This window comes from Peromyscus californicus, unplaced genomic scaffold (genome assembly GCF_007827085.1).
Source record: "Peromyscus californicus insignis strain IS unplaced genomic scaffold, ASM782708v3 Scaffold_7__1_contigs__length_154581171, whole genome shotgun sequence".
NCBI classification, from domain to species: domain Eukaryota; kingdom Metazoa; phylum Chordata; class Mammalia; order Rodentia; family Cricetidae; genus Peromyscus; species Peromyscus californicus.
The window spans coordinates 49,499,144-49,514,112 of NW_026294595.1; the positions used below are offsets into that span (position 1 = coordinate 49,499,144).

Genomic DNA, 14,969 nt, shown 5'->3' on the forward strand with positions numbered 1-14,969 from the left:
AAACTCAGTTTTAGATTTTGGATTTGAAGGGCTGGCATGGCAAACATCAGCAAAGAGTGATCCTGAGTAAGACTGAAGAGTCCAGTAAGTAGGGCTCTATCATCCCACATGACCACAAGGTAGCATAGTCCCCGAAGGGGGCAGCTGCTTAAATAAGGATGGCATTGCATTCCACAAGTTCTAATGTCTAGCAAAGTACTTTCTTCCCCTACTCCAGGGAGCTAAGACATTGTCCTGAGACAGAGCATGGGCAACTAACTCCTTCCCACTTAGAGAGCGTCCTTAGACTCTATAGCAGCAACCACAACCCTTACAGGGGCTCGGCTAAGACTATTTTGACTGTGTAGAGTTCCTAGAGGGAACATGTGTGTGGTGTAATGTATTAAATGCAGAGGCAGAGTGAGAATCCATGTCTTCTATTTAAGCCAGGCATTAAGGAGATTTTCCAAAACAGAGAGAGAGAGAGAGAGAGAGAGAGAGAGAGAGAGAGAGAGAGAGAGAGAGAGAGAGTAGGGAGATGCTTTTCTGATTTTTGAAGATATTTGGAGAATGGTTACTTTTCATTTTGTTTTGGTTTTTGAGATAAGGTCTTACTCTGTAGCCTAGGTTGGCTGAACCTCACAAGTGTTGTCTTGCCCTGGCCTCCCAGATGCTGGGGTTCCTGTTGTGAGCTGCTGCATCTGGCTACTTTTCATCAAAATCCATTATAAAGGGCTGAAAGATGGCGCAGCAGATAAAGGTGTTTGCTCCCAACCCATGGTGGAAGGGAGAAGCATCTCCAGAGAGCTGTCTTCTGCAGACAGTGACGTAGGTGTCCTTTCCAGTTTTAAGGTAATGACTATACTTACTTCCTGGGATGTTTGGTTGTATGCCTTAATTTCCTAGGAACTCACAGTTGTACAACAGGTGAAGCACTGGCCTTTGGAGACCAGTTGGGTGATTCATAGGTGTGATGCTGTGATTCAGACCTCTAAGTTTCTCAATCTGAGATGAAGGACTAAGATGGCTAGGGAAAATGCCCCAGAATAGCCTGCGCTGCAGCTGTTACCACTTGGAGGGGCCGAGGGGATAAGAATGGCTTCCTTCCTTCTAAGTCACCTGCTTGCTCTTCCTCGGATAGCTAGTGGCACTTCCAGGATTCCTATTGAAGGAGAGTTTAGGGGAAACAACCCATTGAATAAGGGGTTAGGTAACATTTTTGTTAAGGTGTATTTCACACACACACACACACACACACACACACACACACACACACACACGAATGCATGCTTGTTTTTGAGGGTGTTCTTGGTTATAAGAGGGTGCTAAGGACTTCCAAACCCTCCCACTGCTGAGAGTACATCTATTTTTAGTGTGGAAGCCTTTGAAGTGAAGGAATAACAAGGTTTGATAGAGTTTTGGCCAGGACTCTTTTGCTATTGCCGTTTACATTTGTAAATCTATATTCTGCCCGATGAGGATTAATCAAAAAATAAACTTGCAAGAAGATTTTTTTTTTTAAGTTTGAAAAAGCTGAATAAGTGGTAAGAGTAAGCACAATGGCAGACTATATTAGCTCCGGGATCTAAAGCAATTGATAGAGCCCACAAGGAAACAGGCAATTAGATCAAAGAAAAATCAAAGGTTGAAGCGGTGGGGCTGGAGAGATGGCTCCGTGGATAAGAGCACTGGCTGCTCTTGCAATGGGCCCTGGTTCAATTCCCAGCACCCACAGGGTGGCTCACATCCATCTGTAACTCTAATTCCAATGAACCTGACACCCTCTTCTGACCTCTGTAGGCACCAGGTACACATATGGTGCACATATATCCATGCAGGCGAAACACTCATACACACAAAATAAAAGTAAATCTTAAAAAGAGGTTGAGGCAAGCAGTTTATCACAGAATCATTGTGCTTTTATTACAGTCACGGTCTGCTCAATAGGATATAAGGTACGGCCTTGAGGAACTTGCATCATGAACAGGAAGACGGGGATGTCTGAGATGTTCCTTCAAGTATGGTTTTGAAACTTTTGTGTAGAGTTTATTGTTCCTGTTGGTTACTCTCTCTCTGAGCCTAATTACAGAAGGAAAATAGAAGGAAGAAAAAAGTGGATGAGGAGGAGAGATAATTAGATTAAAATACAGAGGCTTTTCAACTACACGCTCCCAGCAATGTGTGGACGGCTGGCTGGCTGGCAGGCAAGCTGGAGCCTAACACCTTATGTTGGTGAGGAAGAAACTGAGGTCTGTCCCCCGGGTCCCACCTGATGACCCAGAGGACCAACGGCAACGCCAGGTTCCCTGGTTCCCAGGCCACAGTCACGACACAATCAAGCCCTTTAACAAAGCTGAAGTACAGTGTGCTCACAGTGTGCTGAGGAGCCCATCACCCAGTTTTTGAGTAGACAGGCGGCTTCTACAATTGTTTGATCACCTACAACAGAAATTTTTTTTTAGCATGACAGTTTCCTTCAGTCTTCTCAGTTACCAAGACGCAAGTTATTAATCTCAAATCCTTAGTCCTTGTAATGACAGACCAGGAGGGCTCTTTAAAATTATTAATTTATGTATACCCACACTTCCACATTCATATGCTAAACATAAATGAACGGCTTTCAAAATTTCTGTTTCTCCTTCGGCCTCTCTCTTCTGATTTCCGTTTCCCGTTTCATCTCTACCTGTTTTTCCTCTCATGACTTCAAAACTCAGCAGGACGCCAGTCTCCTCTCCACAGAGTTCTATTTCTGTCAATGACACCATCATTCTTCCAGTCACCCAGGTCTCAAATCCTGGCATCACTGCTTTCTTCTTTGCCAATCGAATGGGTCACCAATTTCTGTGGCCTCTTTCTGAAATGTGTCTCTCATTTCCAATTTCCTTTTTTTAAAAAAAAAGATTCCACGCTGTACCTTCTAACTCAGGTCCTCACGGTCCTTTCTGTAAGCAGGAAGTGGCGATATCTACCATTTATCCTGTTTCCATTCCTAGGGAACTCTCCAAATCACCACGAAAATGAATGGGGGACGGGGGAAGAATGTGGCTTACTGTCTTAAGGCTTGTAAGCCACGTGCTCCAATATAAAGCAATGCCCTAAAACACAAACACCCATTTTACTCCATTTCAACTTTCCCCGTCCTCCAGGTGTGTGCATGACTCAATTCTAATTCAGAAAACGTCTCCCCCACTTTTGCGGCCTCTTCTCTCTTTCCTCTCCAGTTCCACCCTCTCCAGTCAATTTCTTTTCTTCTTTAAAGCCCGGTGACACTTTTTTTTCTTCTCCCACACTTGCCATGGACTCTGTCACCTCAGTGTGAAATCGCAGGCACTTTATCTTAAAGTCACCAACCAGAGCAGCAGGCGGTGTGACTCCTCCTCAAAATCCCCAAAGTACCTGTTGATGGTGCCAACGGAGGCACCTGCAACCCTGTCTCCATAGACATCGACTTCCCTCTTGGGTCCCCTTCCCAGCCGGCGCATCAGGTCCCGCCGGGGGCATGCAACCCCTGGGGTCTCCGTGACCCCGCGCCGGGGCCTTCCCGCTGGGCGCCGGGCCGGGCGTGCCGGGAGGCTGGGCGGCCGGCGGCGGTTCCGCGCCTGGAGGTAGGTGGTGCTGTTGCCGCGACGTCTTCCTCATTGGCGCCGCGCGGAGAGGCGGAATGTTCAACTCCTGACTCCGGCGGAAGCGTGGGAGCAGCGCGGGCCGCCGTCCCCGACCCCCGCCGCCGCTCGCACCCGGCCCGGGAGCAAGGTAGGGGCCGCGGGGGACCTGGGAGGCGGGAGGGAGCACCACCCTGGAGGATCGACGGGGCCCGGGCCTGCGGGGACCCGGGCAGCGCGGGTGCGGGAGGCCGGGGCTCGGCGGGCGGCTGGCCTCGGCCCGTGCCCGGTGCCCCGTGCCCCGGAGCCCCGCGGCCCCCTGCCGCTGAGCCGAGTACGGCTTGGGCAAGTCCGGGGCAATCCCGTGGGGCACTCGGTGCCCGGAAGAGCCGGGCCTGGCACAGCCCGCGGTGATCTAGGGGAGCCTGCGGCGGCTGCCCTTCCCGAGCACCTTTTCCTTCCAGGGGAGCACACGCGGGGGCGGTGGGCACGGGGACCCACACCCGGCTCGGCGGTGAGTGCCCCCCGGCCGCAGCCACGCCTCGCCCCGCGCGTGACAGCCCTCAGAAAAACTTTAATTCTAAACTGCCCAGATGACATGGGACTGCCTGAAAAACAATGGCACGTCATTGTTGGGTTGCTCAAAATGTATGTTTCTCATGCGCCTGGAGATCCTGCATAAGCACTGTTTATGGAGAGCATAATTACTATTTTTGTTAGTTTCGTTAATAATGAAAGCACACCATTTGGTGGCCCGTTCCAGCGATTTCACAATAAGCAGCCTTCATTAATAATGCGTATGAGAACTGTCTTTCCAGAATGGGTTGAGGATATCTGAGTTCAGACTGTTGTTGAAGTGTCTTCCTGTTTTACCCCTGAAGTGGTTGTAGCGAATCTTCTGGCTTTCTTGACGGTAGATGAAACCAACTGCCAGGATTTAGTGAATCCTAAACCTACCAAAATATTTAATGATAAAAATAAACAAATGATTCAAGACCAGACTTCTTTGTGTAGGCCTGTCTCTACAATGCCATTTCATTCTTTTTTTTTTTTTTTTTTTGATCAAAAGAAAAAAAAAGTGACGGCTACATTTTAATTATGGTTTTGGTCATTTGTGGAGTCTTTGTCTTAGATTTCTGCTACAATAGTGAGAGATTTGGGAGATTGTAAATGAACATGAATTTAGCTTGTTTGGAAAGAGAATTAAGACAGAGGAAAAATGGTCTTTTTGGAGCACTGTGTCCTGTTTATTTTCATCTTTTACAATATAATTTCTGCAAGTACTTTTGGGGATTATTTTGAAGTTTTTTTTTTTAACTGAAGAATGTGCAAGTCAAAAGTTTAAGTGGGAAACATTTTGTTGTCTAGGAAATCAAGTAGTTGATTGATCTTTTAAAAGTTTTTTTTTTTTGCGGGGGGGGGGGGGGGGTTGTGATACATAAGAACACATTAAGGGAAGTAATAACCAAATATTAAGCACACAGATTTAGATCTAAAAATGGATGGTCAAAGATCTTGGGAACTGAGGGACCTTCTTGCCAAATAAGGAAACTTGGCAAGCTGCAGTGTGTATTTTAAGTCGGTGAGGAGTGAGCGCAATTGGCAATACTTTGGCTTGGTGCCTATCTGGGCTAAGCAGTGCAACTGAGTCTGATAGGGCTGCAGAGCTGTGCACAGGAGTTACGAAGGGTGTGGGGTGAACAACTGAATCATCCGAGGAGACACTGAAGAAAAGAGGTCAGATGAAGCTCGCAGTGTGCCCAGCAGAACAGCCAGTGGAGTTTAGAACTTGACACATTCAGAGAAGAGCCAGTGAGTTCTTCTGTTAAGCTGGGAAAAGGAGTTTGTGGTGATACAGTATAGTTGGATTGAGAGAGCCTCTGTACCCTCAGATGTTGGGAGTAAAAGTTGGGATCATTTGTTTTCCATTTTATTCTGCCCAGGACAGATTGACAAGGGGCGGGGCCTGGTCTATCTAAATATAATAGCAACAGCTGAGACACCTTCCATCTGACTGTGGGGAAGATTCAGGCTACTTCCTTTGTGGCTATTAACCTTGGTCCACTACACATAAATAAGCATAGTTCCAGCTGTATCCAAAGTTGTTACCTGTGCGGGGAAGACAGCTATCCATGCCAGAGTATGATGATTTGGCTGATACTACAGGGGCTTTTGTGTCAGACCCTCCTAGAGACAGCTGAAGCATTGGGTATACTAGGAGATAAAAAATCCCCACCCACTAAAACACCACGAGAACCAGGAGCCACACATCTGATACTTAACCCATTGACACCATTGCTAATAGAAAACCAAAGCCTCAAATACGTGGATAGGAAGCAATCTAGTCATTACCCTAACAAGAAATGAGTCAGTTTATAGAAAAAAAAAAAGGACAATTAGGAGGCAGGAAATGCTGAGGTAGAAAAAAGGCATACGGTAGAAGAAAAGGAGGGGACCCACGTGGAATTCCAGTGGTGTCATATGTAAATGAGGCTTGGCCAGCCGTTCACACCCTTGGGAGACAGTGATACCTGCTTCCTGGGGAGAGGTCTATGAGACAGCATGTGGAAATGCTCGGGCTTGTCCCTGAAGTCCCCGAGGCTCCAGCTACCGGGACTGAGTGCAGAGAGGGCTTTCCCACATTTCTCAAGCTGTGCATAACTCTGCTCTCCCAGGCAAGGCTTGCCCACAGTGTTTTGCCCTGTTCCTTTCGTACTTAAATGTATATGCTGAGAGTAGATGGAATTTTCCTACCTGGTCCTCTTTGTATACAATGGTTTCCAAAGCGATTCTGTAATATTGTATGTTGGGAATGAATTTGAAGATTAATACACTTAAGTATATATAGAAAGAGTTTGGAAGTTAGGGGAACATGGGAAGGCTATGACTGAGAAGCCAGAGCTAAGATCACTTGGAACCATTCACAGGGCTCGTTTTGAGTAGCTCCTGTCTTCAGGGTCCCAGTTCAGGACTCCACACAGGAAGCACTAAAGGAGAAGGAACACATTTATCTCTAGGCCGTGGAGTAAATATTTGCTATCAAAATACCCTACTGTGAAGGAGAGTGTGTCCCTTTGAGGATCTGCAGATACAACCATAAGCACCTCCAATGTAGGCAAATGTCTGCTTTAAAGTCTTGCATTTAACCTTAAAAATCCACTTGTCTTCCTCAACTGAGCAAACGAATCTAAACAGACCCATTCATTCCTCTACATCTGAAAGTCGGATGAGTGCTGTGGGACTCACCCACCTTCTCAGCAGAGTGCGTACTGCCTGTGTGGGAATAAACACGTGGGAAGATGGGGTTGGCCCTGCTCAGGTTTGTAGCCCAGCCTGATGGAGGAGGGAATGTGACTCCATTTTGCTAGGGAAAGAGTTGAATTAGTTCATCATCCCAAGAATCTGTATGGTCTGTGCTTATCCTGATGGTCCCACGATGCAAAGAGCTCTTTGCTTTGGGGATGGGAGAGAAGAGTTCAAGATGGACATTGGAATGTGGACCTCTCCAGCTATGAGAGAAGAATTTCAAGAGTGTGGCCCAAGAACTTCCATTATTTCCATCGAAGATACAGATTCCTGAACACCCCCCCCCCCCACCCCGGCCTATGTTTACCGTCAGGTGTGTCTCCTAGTAAAGGGAGGTGGTCTATCAGCACCTCGTACAAACCTGGTTCGTCACTGTGCCAGTAAGGCTGAAGGAGACCTTGGAGACACATCCATTCTTAGCTCACTGATGCAGGATCTCCACTCCATGCCTCCTCCTCCTCCTCCTGTTGAACACTCAGAGATGTGTCACTCGCTGCCCAGAGGGCGGAAGAGTTTCTTGTGGCACGAGTCACCAGCGATTGTGGCATTTGTACCCACAGATCATTTTTACCTCTCAGTCAGCAAAGGATAATGCAGGTCTTGCTCTGGACTGATGTGAATATCCTCGTGTCTGTCTTAGCCTTCATCTTCCTTCAGATGACCCGGTTCTGACCCGCATGTGGACCCACGTTAGGAAGCATTCCTTCTAGGTAACCAATCTGAAGTTGCACCCTGTTTGTCAGAAGCCAGGCTGGTTGGGTATTTCCTATTTGACAGGGACAGTGCTGGAGTAGAGGACTGTACAGCAAATCCCCACGATGAGTGGGGGGCTGGCTTAGGCAGTGGACCTTTTACCCAGACGAGCACCAGCCCCAGGCACCTGTGCGTTCTTCTAGACAGCCCCAGAAATATGCCCTCTCCGTGTTCCCCGTCTTTACTCAGGGACAGTCCCATCTCTTCTCTTTCCACGAGAGCCCCTCCAGTGGCCCCAGGACGTGGATGTACTTACCTCTTGTTTCCTAGTTGGGCTTTTTCTAACACAGACTCGTTTCACACAGCGTCTCTCCACCAACCACTTCCCTGCTTCTTATTTATTTTATTTCTGCTAACAGCATTTCTGGCAAGGAAGCATGCCATGGGAGTTGATTTTTATTTATTGGGATATTAATGGATGAATAAGAATGTTTCATTTAACTAGCTTGTTTTTATTTTAACCTTTGCTCCGTCTGAAGAATTATATTACTTATATGGTAAAGCACAGATAGAGAGGGGAATCGTCTCCTCAGCTACCACGCCGGGAGAAGTCCTGTTTCCTGGGCTCAGCCTGTTTTATGTGAGCGCTGCTTTTCTGGAAGCAGTTTAGAGGAAAGTAGCAAAGTAGACACACTTCTAGTTAGTTTTATTCTTAGACCTACTTTTGCAGCTTTTATTGTTAATGATTTTTTTTTTTTAAAGAAAGACACAGAGCAGTCTGTTCAGGAATTGCTTCTTTAAATCTCTGACCCTGACATTATGAAGAAATGCATCAAACCAAAGATTTCCCAATTCTTTAAAAAAAGATATGCCCTTAGAAGAATACAGGACAGTAATTCCAAACAGCATTGTAAAGCACGTGACGATAAGCGGTTTTGATTCATGTACTTACTGAACTGTATGAAGAAACACCCTTCGGAGCAAGGCTGAGGGCTGCTTTTGAGAAAGCATCTTTAAGGTTTTTTTTATTTTTTATTGTGTGTGTATGTGTATGTTTGGACGTGCCAATGCATGGAGGTCAGAGGACAAGTTGTGGGAGTCAGTTCTCTTCTTCTACCCCGTGGGTTCCTAGGGTCAAACTCAGGCTTGCTTGCAAGTGCTCTTACCTGCTGAGCCGAAGACGCAAGAATCCTTTCTTCTCCTCTCCCTCCCCTCCCCTCCCTTCCGTGCATATGTGTGGTGTATTCGTGTGTGTGTGTGTGTGTGTGTGTGTGTGTGTGTGTGTGTGTGTGCGCGCGCTTGTGCATGGGCAAGTGCATGCAGAGCCAAAGGAAGACGCTAGGTGTCTTCTATCTCTCTGCCTTATTTTTTGAGACAAGGTTTCTCACTGAATCGGAAGCTTGCCATTTTGGCTAGACTGGGTGGCTGGCGAGCTCCCAGAATCCACTTGTCTCTGCCCCCACCCCCAGCACTGGGATTACAGGCATGCATTGCCATGTGTGACTTTTACATAGGTGCCAGGGATTTGAACCCAGATCCTTTTGCTTGCACAGCAAGTAATCTTATCCACTGAGCCATCTCTTTAGCCTGAGAAATCTCTTTAAAAAAGTTTATCTTGATCACGATGACGCAAATTAGTTTTTCTTCTTATGTTGTGCCAGAAATAAACTTATAGCTACTTTTGTGAAGAATGACAAAAGGAAAGTATAAATTAGGGATGGAAAAAGAGGAAGTATGTGTATTAGAAATAATGGGTCCATATATCCAAAAGAGAAAAATCCAGAGAAATTCCAGTCTCTATTGGTAGAGTTAATTTAATTTTTTCATTACGGCGTGGAGGTATTTGATAAAGCAGGTTATAGTTTTGTTGAATCAGGCACCCATGTGCTTTGAATAGCTAAGATTAGAAGGAAGACCACAGAAAGTGAGTACTGTAATTGAATAAATATGTCCTACAAATACTAGTATCTAAAAGGGCAAAGGAAAAAAAAATCTTCTGGTAACTTAAATAGGATTCATCTCTATGAAAAACAGTTTGAAAGGAAAAAATATAATTATAGCTAGGCATGTTGGTGTACATCTTTAACTTTGGCGCTTGGGAAGCTGAGGCAGGGGGATCAAGGTTCAAGTTCAAGTTCAAGGCCAGCCTGGACAACATAGTGAGACCTTGTCTGCGAAGTAAATAAATAATCCTTGCTAGTAAGTTACATTTTGCACAATGACTCAACCTCCAAAGGGAGAGCAAACAAAAGGGTGAGAAGAAATTAAAATACATAAACACAGATGGAAAGGACTTAGACATCCATGGGCATTTGTTAATCCTTGTGCAAGCATAAGTGATTGAAATAAAATAGAACGCAGTTCTGAAAGGGGGAAAGGGAAGACATGCCAGTTATGAGGGCTGAAAGGATGGATGGCATCAAAGCTTATGACAACAGTGAGAAAGCCACTGTTGCCACCTGCTGTGTGTGGTTTCCTTGCTGGGCATGCGCAAGGCCCTTCCACGCGGTCTCTGCCTCCCTACGAAGAGCGAAGAGCGCAGGGGAAGCCCGGAGGAAGCCAGGAAGCAGGCTTTGCAGAAGCACAGTCCTTCACCTGAGCTGAGCTCTGGTAGCTTGTCCTTGGGATCTGTGGCTAGCTCTGGCTAACTGGGTCTCTGCTGTGCTGCTTATCTGTGCTTAGAAATAACGTTTCCCAGTGCCATCAGGGTTATCAAATGGAAGCATCTCAAATCCTTGCTCATGAGGTTTAGAAATGTCGTCGTTGGAGGAAAAGGGATTGTTTCCAGGGAGGTGGAGGCAGAATTCAACTCAGTCCCATCTAATTTTAAAACTTTGCGTTTCAAATGTGAGACCTTCAAGTAGTCTTTTTTTATTTTTGTTTTTAATTTTTGACAAAAAATAAAGTGGGGCATGTCGACAGATGACTGACTTGAGACTGTTACCAATCAAGAAGCAAAAGCCCTCTGGGTTAAGTCCTAACCCCAGCCCCTTTTTTGAGAAGATGGGAGACTAAAAAGTAAAATAGTGCTGTGTTTAAGGTTTTTCTACCTTTATTTGGTTCTGCTTTTGTAATTAACTGGACGGTACTATATATATGCTTTTATCATTTAGTTAACAGTTGAATTTATTTTTGTATTTTTAATTTAGGGACATTTTTAAAATCACAGAGTTTTGGCTACTGTTCAAGTAAGCAGATGGCTGGACTTCACCAACTTGCTACTGTCTTCAAAATTGTGACCCCTTATTATGTTTTGATGTCAGTGATAGTCCTATTCTGAGTCCACGTACAGTGCTGTGTGATTGGCTGTATTATGTAAAAGCTGGTCTTCGGACACAGTGGGTTGAAAGCATTGTATATGGCCTGGGACCCTTTGTAAGTAAGTGGGTATAGATGGCTCCCTGCTTAATAGATGGCTGCACTGGTCTAGACTAGTAGATTTGTTTCTGAAAAGCTAGAGCATCATTTGGTCAGGTCTTGATGCTATAATTTGATCAGCCTCTTCCCCAAGATGCTCTGGGTTTAGTTAGCAGCAGCTCATCTTTCATTCTTCTCCTCATAAGCTGATCTTCTTTGAACAGCAACTTAAAATGAAAGGAGAAGCGATATACATAGTAGCCTGGCATATGTGCATACATACATGCATGTGCATGCATGCATGCATGCATGCACACACACGTGTACACAGATGCACGCATATACATGTGTATACACACATATATAACATGTATGTATATGGGGGTGGAAAGCTAAACCAAACTTTTCCACTGAAGGGTATGATGCCTGGCTGAGCTCATTGGAGTAAAATCTGAACTAGACACTCTAAAATTGTTAATCTCTTCAGAAATCAAGAAGGAACTTAATTTTTACAATCTCAATAAAACATCCAATAGTTCGTAGTTCATTCACATAGAGCCAATTCCCAAAGAGCAGGGTGTGTGACAGTGTGAGTAATCAGTGTGGAAGACCGTGCCTTGTTGCCTCTGTCAGGGGTGGCAATCATAGCCAAGGGTTCTGACCAGCGGGGTCAAGGTAGTTCTTAGCGATCTTATCCTTCTTTGGTTTGGAAAGGGTTCTCCACCTCTCCTCTAACTCAACCCAAACTAAGAGGCACACAGTACTAGAGGCCCCAGGTTTCCCAAGAAGCCTGTGGCAGCTTCTCAAACAGGATTAGGTTTAGAGTCCTTGTGAGGGCACCATGAAAATGGCAGGTCTCCCTTTCCTTAGTTTGATTGAAATCTTTGCAGCTGCAGGAATTATAACGGGAAAATTAACTAAAATCCAGTCATTCAACAGATAGTTTGGAGTAGAAAATGTACACACTGCCTGTTTGGTTTTAAGTGGGGTACTGAAAATCCAGGTACAGAGAAAAATGACTTTTGGGTTTAGGGAGTTTATGTTCTGGTGGGAATTTGATGGGAAAGATGAGTAGATAAAAAGAATGCAGTTTTTCATATGGGCTTCAAAGACATGGTTAGGGACAGGTTTGCTAGGTAGAGATGGGTGTTTGAAGCGGACATGTTGCCTGCGCCCAGCGTGGGGATGTGACAGAGGTCAGCACATAAGGGGAGCCTGCAAGCAGCACTTCACGCATGCGTGAGAAATAAGACACGAAATAAAAGTGGCTCGAGTGATAAAGGAACATGAGACAATTGAGATTCAAAGGCACGAGTTAAAGATCGGAACCGAGTGTCCTACCAGTGTGTGAAAAAAAAAAAACCATCTCCAGACAGCCTAATACAAGGCAGAATTCTACAGATAAAGAAATGATTTTAAAAGCTTTTTAGAAAAAAAATGTAAAAAGGTTTAGAAATCAGAATGGCATCAGCCTGCTCCATAGCTGCATATAAAATAAAAAGAAGGGCTGAAGAGATGGCTCAGCAGTTAAGAACATTTGTTGTTCTTTCAAGGGACGTGGGTTCCATTCCCAGCACCCCCAGGGAGGCTGGCATCTGTCTATAACTAATTCCAGAGGATCTATTGCTTTCTTCTGAACACTGCAGGCACCAGGCATGTACGAGGTGCACATACATACATGCAAGCAAAACACTCATACACATACAATAAAAAAAAAATCTTTGAGGAAAAAAAATTAGATGAGAGAGATGGCTCAGTGGTTAAGAGTACTTGCTGCTCTTGCAGAGGACCCAGGTTCAGTTCCCAGCACCCACATGGTGGCTCGCAACCACCTGTGACTCTATTTCTGGGAGATCTGATGACTCCTTCAGCTTCTGTGCACCCCAGACACACATGCAGGCAGAGCATTCACACTCACAAAATGAATGGATAAGTTCATTAGAAGAAAATGAAATAATACTTTCACAATTACATAAAGGTTAATATCCTTCCTAGAACAGCAGACAGGTTCCTAGTGGAGACTCAGAGACCCCCATTCTCTGCCCTCTACTCAGAGAGCCAGTAGAAGATGTGTGTTGTCAAGGTGCAGACATAAGTCCAGAAAGAGGAACTGAAGATCCAGGGGCAGCGTTTTTCCCCAGAGGGTGAAAGAGGAAGGTCTTTGAATGGCATAGGGGATGAAATCTCAGTTACAGTCTGGCCTGGGAAGCAACCATTCCAGTCAGACTGATGTAACTGAAGTTTTTCTGTGTCCTGCATGGTCCACAGCTGCTCAGACCCAAGTAAACACACAGAGGCTTATATTAATTAAAACTGTTCGGCCATTAGCTAAGGCTTTCCACTGACTAGCTCTTATATTTAAACTCAGCCCATTTCTGTTAATCTATATGTTGCCACATGTTCTGTGGCTTTACCTTTACATGCTGCTCCCTGGGACGGCAGGCTGGTATCTACTCACTCAGCCTTCCACTTCCCAGAATTCTCCTTGTCTGTTTATCCCGCCTATACTTCCTGCCTGGCTACTGGCCAATCAGTATTTTATTTATCAACCAATCAGAGCAACACATTTACAGCATTCAGAACATCCCATAGCAGACTGAATCAAGATGAAGTGTTTAGAAAGAATGTTTCAATGAAAACCAGCATCTTCTTCCTCCAGGATAACAGAGAATGAAGGAAGAAGATCCTGGTGTTGTTTTGTTGTTGTTTATTTGTTTTATTTTGTTTTGTTTTTTTAACTTTGTTGGGAGTTTTGCAGTTCCTGGGAGAATTTGATGAGTTGGATAAGTTTATCAGTAGTATGAAAAGCTAAACAAACAATAGAACACAAAAACAGAGCAACTAATAACTCCAGGAGAAACAAAAAGTTATCCAAGGAAAATATAATTGCTGCATGGCAGTGCTGGGAATAATATTGACTTTGCAAGACTACTATCAACTGCGAATATTGACTTAGCCAAATGTTGAGGTTGTAAACAGAGGGTTAGAACAGTATAGAACCTGAGTGTATGGAGGTTGAGGATGGTGTGTAAGAACTGAATCCCTCACAGGGAGTTGTAACAAGATCTAAAATGGAAAGAGTTAAGAAGCTATAATATTTAAGCACATGACTTAGAAATGTGATGAATAAGAGAAAATGCTCAAAGGACCTGATATGAGTCCCTTTCTCAGCAGTGAGAGTTGAGGGGGGAATAGGGAGACCGTGGATTTGCATTGTCTTATAAGCTCCGCAGTCCAGTTTAAATTCTTATAGTGGATAAAATTAACTGTAAAGACATAGACCTGTCCTTGGCTGTCCTCTGGAGATCTAGCATACAGTGTTTGACATTTATTGTAAAAGCTTTTGCTTTGCACACACTGTCTGTTGGCACATCCACCTACATTTTCTGTAAACCTCTTCTGCAGTTAACTCTGAATTGTAGTGAGTCTGGGAAATTGCTGAATTAAATGTAGCAATAGACTGTGTCTGTGTTCCTCACAGCCACCCCCTCCCTCTGTTTTTGTGTCGACTCAATCTTCTAAACATTAGAGGGTAAACAAATCGCTTCGTTTTTTTCTTTCTTGCCTTCTCCCCAAAGTGGAGCCGACTTGGACTTCGCATAAGAAATCAACATTCTTCAGTGAGCTGATGTTCCTAAAATGGGGTAGCTAAGCCAGCTGCGCACTGAGATCTCTGAGCTGCCTGTGTGCATCTCTCGGCAAAGCCCTGCATGGTAGATGGAGAAACTGTGAATTTATAGTCTGTTACAGACTGTATACAGACTGTTTCCTTCTACCTTTTATTTTGAAAGAAAAAAAATCAGACTTCATAGAAAATGGCCGGGGTAGTGAAATGCCTATTCATTTTTCTGATTTGTAGCTCTTAATTTTGCCACATTTCTTTCTCCCTCTTACACACTTGTGTTCCCCTTCCCTCGTGTGTTTTGGGGGTCAGAATCATCTTAAAATAAGTGGCAGGCATCATATTCAGTATGTCTTATAGGGGATAAATTCAGAGTGACCACACATTTTATTTCATCATAGATGTCTTTA

The 14,969-nt window shown here is 44.7% G+C and overlaps 1 protein-coding gene across 1 annotated transcript in view; it reads left to right on the forward strand.

Annotated features, from left to right (window-relative positions):
* Window positions 1-2,945: 2,945 nt before the first annotated feature.
* Map3k20 (mitogen-activated protein kinase kinase kinase 20) overlaps window positions 2,946-14,969 on the forward strand; it is a 164,825-nt gene continuing 152,801 nt past the window's right edge. The window contains exon 1 of the mRNA XM_052724230.1: window positions 2,946-3,732. The gene's annotated coding sequence lies outside the window, so the exon portion shown is untranslated. The remainder of the gene's footprint in view (window positions 3,733-14,969) is intronic.